Genomic DNA, 9,210 nt, shown 5'->3' with positions numbered 1-9,210 from the left:
TCTCTCAAATTGCTAAACCTGTGAAAGCTCAGCTCCCATGCCACAAGCTCCTCACGCTAAGTCATTAACGAATTTCATGCGTTCCTCTGGGTGTTGGTGAAAAGAACCCGAACGTATTTTTCTAAGGCTTCAGCAAGTCTTTTAAAAATTCTTTCGGGAGTCTGGTTCTTGAACTCAGGCATCAAGAGGCTTTTTGTTCGCTTTCTTCTCGCAGCAGCCCAAGCCCTTTCGTTAGGCTGCTGGAACAAAAAGACCCCCACAGGAATATCTTTGGATATATTTGGAAAGGAACCTGCATATTGAAAAAAACCAATAAAAAGTTCAGTCAGATTGACTCATTTTCTGCTTCACCGTGATGAAATGAAACACATTTTCAGTATTAAGGCCATTAGAACTCGATTAATTCTCGTATAGAGTTTGTCATACCTAGCTAGCATATAAGATGCATACACATACTTACATATCACTCTATTTTTGTAAAAAGAAAAAGTGCATCAAATTCACTTTAAGCAATTAGGCTAACAGACATAGATAAGCATAAACCAATATAGTCTAATTAGCCAAGTGAGCAGGATATATATCACAAGGTCTGCAAGATGACCTTGAGCAAATCAAATACAGGAAAGAATACAAATGAGCCAATTTCATTGTCCTTTCCATTCTTAGTGGTTTAACTCTTAGCACTCACATATCAACCATATACATGCTATGTGGTTTACACCAGGGATCTTGTTGGCCATATATATATAATGATAGCTCACATATCAATATCTTTGCAAATTCTCATGTGGCCACCCTCACATATCCACCCTCACCCCACTCTGCACCCCATGAGTTTTTGACTAACCAATACTTGGTACCATCAGCACCTGTCCCATACCCAACTACAGTGACACCATGGTTCAAATGAGTTCCACAATCTCCTGTGAGAATTCCACATGAGTAAAACTGGAATTCGTATCCACCGGAGTCAATTGCAACAGAAACAGGTTGACTGGCCACGACCTTCAACAAAGCCAACTCGTTGGCTGGTACATCTTCATAACCTGTGATATTTGCTGCATGATATGCTACCTTGTTCTTGTTGCAAATAACATCAACTCCTCTATAGGGGTAGTTTGATTCAGCTGCCAGGCCTTTGTTGTGCATTACAAACTTAAAGGCATCATCCATGAGACCACCCTCGTAGCCTTGGTTCTCACCCTGAGTGTCACAATCCACTAGCTCTTGCTCCGAAAGAGACACGAGCTTCCCACTTTTCAGCAAAATTTGTAGTGCCTTATGTGGCTGCCACTGCAGAAAATGCCAACAGCATCCTATATATCATATCACAATACAAGCCCGAGTTAGAAAAGATTAATGTGAACCACATAGTTGAAAACAAAAATATAATTATGATGAGGGTATTAGTGGCTTTGGCTAATTACCACATTCACCCTGGTCCTTGATGGGGGTGACAGCTCCCTTTTTTCTCCAATCCATGCTGGATGGGATTGCAGTCACGTTCTCATATCTAAAAGGTGTCTTAGATGACATGGGATTGAGGGATGTTCTGTATCGGTTGCGAGAGGCTTGGAATTCTTCATGACTCTGGTCTGCAAGTCCATTGATGTTTAGCTTGTAAGGCTGATTGCTAGCATAGTTGAAGGACTCTATGAACTCCACATTGTCCTTGAATATCTGGAAACGCTTTTCCCTCTCTTCATCGTCCTTGTAGATGCGTCCGTATCAAGCCATCCACTGCTCATGTCTATCTAACACGGAAGTATGAGCATCAAACAATGTGCGGCAGTTGGCTTGGGAAGCCCACACCCCCAAGAATAAAAGTGTCAGTAGAATAGATGATGACTTTCTAAGTGTGAAAGCCATTATTTACTGGTTGAGGATTTGTGTAATGAATTTTGTTTATGCTTATAGAAACAATCATGTAGTATCTAGCAGGCACACATTTTATCCCTCAAGAGATCTACATTTTATCCCTGAAGAGATCTAGCCAGAGTATCTGCATTTGAAAAAGGCAATTGAAGAAGTTAAGAAGAGTTCAACAGCAGTTCGAAATCAGAACACATATAAATCAAATTAATAGAGGCAATATAGCATTGCCAACCCGATTACTAACCTGATTCTGAAAATAAACTAGAAAAGCTCGAATGGTTTCCCTGTAGGGTTTTGATACTCCCGTCCATAGCGAATGTTCTCCTTCCACAATATCATACCTGTCAAATTCTCAACTCAGCAGACTGTTACTCAATACCCCACCATAGTAACACTTAGCACGTAAATGAGAATAATTTAGGATATAGAATAACATACCACCTAGAAATGACAAATACAAAAGAAAGTAGGTAGGCCCCCAAGCCCAACTATATACATTGTTGAAAATCAGAAGAAATGTCCATAAACATCATCATACTTCACTATTTGCTCCACATTTTTGCCTAACATCAGTTCTAATGCAGAACACTGCTAAAGAATTTCCATAAATAGTAGTAAAAGCTAAAAAAAAAATGGTAGCAAAACATTACCATTCATATTTGGCTTGACGCGAATCAAGAGGTAAACGGTGACCAAGCAATCTCCGGACTGCCACAGCCTTCCAAGGTTTTAGACTTCCGAACTCCTTTGCAGGCACTTGCACACCATGGGCCCTTCACCTCCATTTAGATGCTTCCACCCCGAGTCTTTGGTTGTGTGGCGTTCGTCCACCTCTATAAAAATCAACGTGGCAAACTTGATCCATGTGCGCTCCAATTTTTGTGGGCTATGCCGCCCATCAAAAGGGATACCGGTGCTATCACCCCTCTAGTTACCTATGTAACTTTGGATGTCACTTTTATAGAGTTTGAAATGTTCTTCCATGATCCGATGTCTGCCTCTCCTCCTCAAAGGGACATACAAAGCGAAACAATGAGCAAGGAGACTCTGGAAAATCAAGAACTTGAAGACTGGAGCAAAACAAGTCCAAGCAGTAAACAAATAGATTAATCTGCCTAGAAACGACCAGTCGCAAGGAGCCCAGCGACCGGTCGCCTCAAAGCAGAGAACACGACATTTTTTCGGAATATATCAACTATGGTGACGACGACCCCCCTCACATCTCAGAACCCATTGATCAATCTCCTGAGAATAATCCTGAGGTAAGTGCTTCTCCTACACCTACTGATTTAGTTGATGAAACTGTTAGATATCAATTACCCGCTAGACAGAACCTTGGAAAACCGCCAAATTGATATTCTCCGGATAATGGCAAAGCATCAAAGTATCCAATTGCAAGCTATGTTTCCACTGGAGAATTATCCGAACCTCTCAAAGACTTTGTTCATCAGTTATCCACAATTCACATCCCAACCTAAGTCAATAAAGCCTTGAAGGATCCAAAATGGGTTCAAGCAATGAAAAAGGAGATGCAAGCTCTGGAGAAAAATCAGACGTGGACACTAGAGAGCCTACCTCAAGGAAAGAGGACTGTCGGATGTAGATAGGTGTACACTCTAAAATACAATGTTGATGGGTCTATTAAACACTAAAAAGCAAGGCTTGTGGCAAATGGATACACACAGACTTATGACATCGGCTATGAAGAAACATTTGCCCCTGTTGCAAAGCTCAACACCGTTCGAGCACTATTATCCATTGCAGCAAATCTTGATTGGTCTCTCTACCAATTTGATGTGAAGAATGCCTTTTTGCATGGAGAGCTCACGGAAGAAGTATACATGGATATCCCACCAAGGTATGTGTAAAATCCCACATCGACTAACGGAGAGTGAATGATGTGCCTTATATGTACATGCCCACCTCTATCTAGCACGAGGCCTTTTGAGAGCTCACTGGCTTCAGAGTCATGGAAACTCTGAAATTAAGCGAGTTTGGCCTAGAGCAATCCCAGGATGGGTGACCCACTGGGAAGTTACTCGTGACCTCCCAGAAATAAAACCGTGAGGGCAGAGAGGGGGACCCAAAGGGAACAATATCGTGCTACGGCAAAGCCGATCTCGGGATGTGACAATTTGGTATCAGAGCCACTCTGCCATGTGGTGTGAGTGTGTCGACGAGGACGTCGGGCCTCTAAGGGGGGTGGATTGTAAGATCCCACATCGACCAACGGAGAGTGGGTGATGTGCCTTATATGTACATGTCCGCCTCCATTTAGCACGAGGCCTTTTGGGAGCTCACTGGCTTTAGAGTCATGGGAACTCCAAAGTTAAGCGAGTTTGGGCTAGAACAATCCCAGGATGGGTGACCCACTGGGAAGTTGCTCGTGAGCTCCCATAAATAAAATCGTGAGGGCAGAGAGGGGGGCCCAAAGCGGACAATATCGTGCTACGGTGGAGCCGATCCCGGGATGTGACAGTATGTTACATCTACTCATGCTGATGTAGTGTGCGGATTACGAAAGGCATTGTACAAATTGAAGCAGTCTCCTCGGGCATGGTTCAAGCGTTTTACCTTTGCAATGAAGAAATATAGTTTTAAGCAGAGTAACTCTGACCATACTCTGTTCTTAAAACACCAGGGAGGAAAGGTGGCAGCTCTAATAATCTATGTTAATGATATGATTATTACTGGGAATGATATGCAAGAAATCTCTCAACTACAAGACTGTTTGGCAAAATAATTTGAAATTAAGAAACTTGGTGGACTCAAGTACTTCTTGGGCATTGAAGTTGCTCAATCAAAGCAAGGCATGTTTCTCTCCCAAAGAAAGTATGTTCTAGATTTATTGGCAGAAACAAGAATATTAGATTGCAAACCCGTGGACACTCCAATCGTCCAGAATCACCATCTTAGGGAGTATCCTAATCAAGTACCCACTAACAAAGAAAGATATCAAAGGTTAGTGGGGCGATTGATCTACTTATCCCATACCTGACTCGACATCACATATGCTGTAAGTGTTGCTAGTCAGTTTATGCATTGTCTAAGTGAAGATCATATGGATGCAATTCTTCGGATTCTTAAATATTTGAAGTCAGCACCTGGAAAAGGACTTATGTTCTCTAAAAATGGTCATCTGAATATCAGTGGCTATAGAGATGCAGATTGGGCGGGGAATGTCATTGATAGACGATCAACATTAGGTTACTTCACATTTGTGGGAGTTAACTTGGTTACTTGAAGAAGCAAGAAACAAAATGTCATTGCCTTGTCTAGTGCAGAAGCCGAATTCAGAGGTGTGATCAAAGGAATTTGCAAACTCCTTTGGTTAAAGAGATTGCTTACAGAGATTAGATATGCACCTACATCTGGAATGCATCTACAGTGTGAGAACAAGGCTGCAATATCCATTGCACACAACCCTGTTCAACATGATCGCACGAAACATGTTGAAGTGGATCGACATTTCATTAAACAGAAACTTGAGGACAAAGAAATTCAACTTCCGTTTGTCAAGTCAAAAGACCAGCTGGCCGACATATTGACAAAGTCAGTATCTAGCAGAGTATTCCACAACTCATTGATCAAATTGGGCATTGGCGAAATCTATGCACCAACTTGAGGGGGAGTATTAGCATATGTAGGAATTGTTAGCTAGACCAGCTGTAGGTTGGTTGCATTAATGCAGTTGTAGGTTAGCTGCATTAATGAGGTTGGCTTGACTTTGGGAGGCGGCTGCAAATTGTTAGCTAGACCTGCTGTAGGTTGGCTACATTAATGAGGTTAGCTTGACTTTGGGAGGCTGCTGCAATCTCCAGGATTAGGGGCACAAGGATACCTACTTGTAATTAATATTGAGCTTAGTTAGCAAGCCTACTACTTGTATAAATTCATGCTGTAAGTTATACAAAGCATTAAGTTGACGAAATCAGAAAATGTTGTGTAGGTCATATTCTCTCTACACTCTTCACTCTACCTACTTGATATTCTTGCACATGAGATATTCAAAGTTTTATTTGATAGAATATATTAGCAAGCTAGCTCCTAACACCTAGCAAATACAGGCATTTTCACAGCCAATGAATGATATGTACAGTTGCATATATGGATTCTATAGCCTATATCTAGGTTATAGCTGAAGTTGAGAAGATTACATTTCCCCCTTTGATTTGATCAATATATAGATTATGCAATCGGATAGGAGCCAGGCCACAAACACCTTCTGGGGAACTAGCATTCCTAAGAATTTTCATATAGCCATTCTCACCCCAGCTCTCACCCAATTGATTCTTGCGTAACCAATACTTGTCGCCGTCCTCAGTTGTCCCATACCCAACGATGGTAACAGTGTGGTCTAGTGTTGTCCCACAACCTGTGGCCAAGAACACCGCATTTTGGTAATGCATAAACTCCTGCTCGGCAACCTCGGTGCCTATTGCATAGACACAGCCTTGAGTAGGTCGCCTTGACTATTGGCATGCACCTCTTGATTTAGACAGCAGGCTGATTTGCCCTGCCAGCGTCACATGTTCCCTGCACAGCATGGTACGGGTAATTTGCTTCACTTGCGATTTCCTCTGTTTTGTTGGTTGTATTCAAAGGAAGTGACCATCAAACCACCACCGCAACCTTGGTTGCCATAGCCTCTGTGCAAGATGATGTGGCTTGAGATGCCTGTTAAATTCAGAGAAACAAGCCAGCAGCCCACTCTTAACAACATCGATATTGTCCCCAACTTAACCACCTACAAAGCCCAGTAGGTGTGGGGTTTTATCACAAAAGGCCTCAGTGATATTACTAGTGGAACCATTCATTACATATTGTATTTTTATTTAGTTAAGTTTCCAATGTGGGACTTATATTCTTCAACATACCCCCTCACGTGGGATCACCACATAGTGGACTACACGTGGAGCCAAGTCCACATCAGAGTCAAACATTCAAGCCCAACACGTGAGCATCACGTATTGGGTAAGGGTAAACATTCAAGTCCAACATGTGAACACCACATATTGGGTAAGGGTAGGCCCAATTCAAGCTCAGTCAATCAACTCGCTCTGATACCATGTTAGATTCAGAGAAACAGGCCCGTGGCCCACTCTTAACAACACCGATATTATCCTCAATTTAACCACCTACAAAACCCAGTAGGTGTGGGGTTTTATCACAAAAGGCCTCAGTGATATTACTAGTGGAACCATTCATTATATATTGTATTTTTATTTAGTCAAGTTTCCAATGTGGGACTTATATTCTTCAACATACCCCCTCACGTGGGATCACCACATAGTGGACCACACATGGAGTAAAGTCCACATCAGAATCAAACATTCAAGCCCAACACGTGAGCATCACGTATTGGGTAAGGGTAAACATTCAAGTCCAACATGTGAACACCACATATTGGGTAAGGGTAGGCCCAATTCAAGCTTAGTCAATCAACCCGCTCTGATACCATGTTAGATTCAGAGAAACAGGCCAGTGGCCCACTCTTAACAACACCGATATTGTCCTCAATTTAACCACCTACAAAACCCAGTAGGTGTGGGGTTTTATCACAAAAGGCCTCGGTGATATTACTAGTGGAACTATTCATTATATATTGTATTTTTATTTAGTCAAGTTTCTAATGTGGGACATATATTCTTCAACAATGCCGAAGTCCCCGAGATGATGAATACGGCAAACACCACAAGGTAGTGAGTGGAAAGCTAGTTGTGAAGGAGCAGAGCATAGTATCGAGGGTTTATTTAGAAGATGATCAGCATATGTTTGCATGTGCACTGCACACAGTGATGATGTAAGTGATGATGTTTGCATGTTCCTTCTAGAAGTTGATATGTTGTCTTGTGGAAAATAAAGAAGTCCAACTTGATCATGCAGCCAAGTTCTAACAATTTGTATGCGAAGAACTCCAAATGGGAGGGTTCAGTATGCATGCAGCCAAGCTTTAATTATTGTCATCTTCGTTAATTAACGGGCCACCTCTTGATGTAATCAGTACAATACCAGCATACTATTTTGTGGGGGAGTTTCAGCCTTAATTTTTGAGATGTGACTAAAAACTCTACCAAGTTTATCCAGTCACCAATCCTTAATTTCCTACCGTGTTCGACTAGAACTGTGGATTGATTTGGTCATCAAACTTTCACATCGAGCTAGAACAATCCAGTCCTTTATGTGAATTTGATGTTCAAGAATGCTAAATCGTTGCAGTTGCTGTCTAACTCAGATTTGCTGTTAGTATGAAAATTGTATTGTCATTTCCTAGACTCTAGCATAAGTTGAAAATTAATTTGTGAGGAATTGTTACTGGATGTTTTGGCTCAACTCATTCAACCACATACTTTTGAGGCATGATTTGACCATATGAGAAACTTGACAACAGGTAAATCATGACATAATCATGCATTCATTATAGGATTCCTAGTTGGAATTATTTTCACACAAGTATTTTTATGTTAATCCTATTTTTAATAGGATTAGATTTTATCTCTTCATATTATTTCCTACTTGATTGGTCTAATTAATTTGTTTAGGTAGATATTGTTTTAGAAGTTTGGCCGTAGTGGAAAGTTATTAGGTTTTCTCACATCTTGCACTAGTTGGCTTCATCACATAGCGTGTAAATGGAATTAGAATTTATATTGATAATTGGATAATTGTTTGGCTGCTGTTTTGGCGTCTCAAGGAAGAGACCTCTTTGCATGATGTTTAGGAGTTTTAGTTTGAATAGGTTTTAGAGTTATAGTTGCACAGCAAGTGTGGCAACATGGGTTTCCCTCTAGGGAGAGAAACCTGCTTTTAATAAAAGGAATGAAAAGCGGGGCTTTTCAATGCAATTATATTTTTGAGCATATTGAATCTTTTAGGAAAAGCTGTCGTGCTTATTTTCTTTGGTAATTCATCAAGTGCTCTTTTGTTGCTTGGTGACTTATCAAATCTATTCATCATTCATATTGCATATACATATGCATGTCGCGGTGACTCATACGGTTGAGGGCATCAAGACTGTTGTGGCATTTATCCTTCGGTGAGCTTGAAGCAATCGTGCCCAATATTGCGTCCAACATAAGGAGTGTCAAAGATCATCCCATGACAGAAGTTGAGTTACGAAGAAGTCGGTAAATATTATCTAGAATGTGTCTATAGGATAAGTGTGTGAGTACTTCTGGTAATCATCGTTCTATAGTGGATTTGTGTTGGACTGAGGAGTCCCGTGGATTTTTCCCAAAGGTGGGGTTTTACCATGTAAAATAATTCTCTACGTGTTCCTTTATTTTATGTTCAGCACATTTCAGGATTGATAAGCCATATCAATCCTGCTACCAA

The 9,210-nt window shown here is 41.1% G+C and overlaps 1 pseudogene; it reads right to left on the bottom strand.

Moving 5' to 3' along the window:
• Positions 1-783: 783 nt before the first annotated feature.
• Positions 784-1,896, bottom strand: LOC110761420 (senescence-specific cysteine protease SAG39 pseudogene; annotated as a pseudogene).
• Between the last annotated feature and the right edge of the window lie 7,314 nt (positions 1,897-9,210).

This window comes from Prunus avium, chromosome 3, assembly GCF_965620075.1.
Source record: "Prunus avium chromosome 3, drPruAviu1.hap1.1, whole genome shotgun sequence".
Taxonomy (NCBI): domain Eukaryota; kingdom Viridiplantae; phylum Streptophyta; class Magnoliopsida; order Rosales; family Rosaceae; genus Prunus; species Prunus avium.
This window is presented reverse-complemented; position numbering and strand designations above follow the sequence as displayed.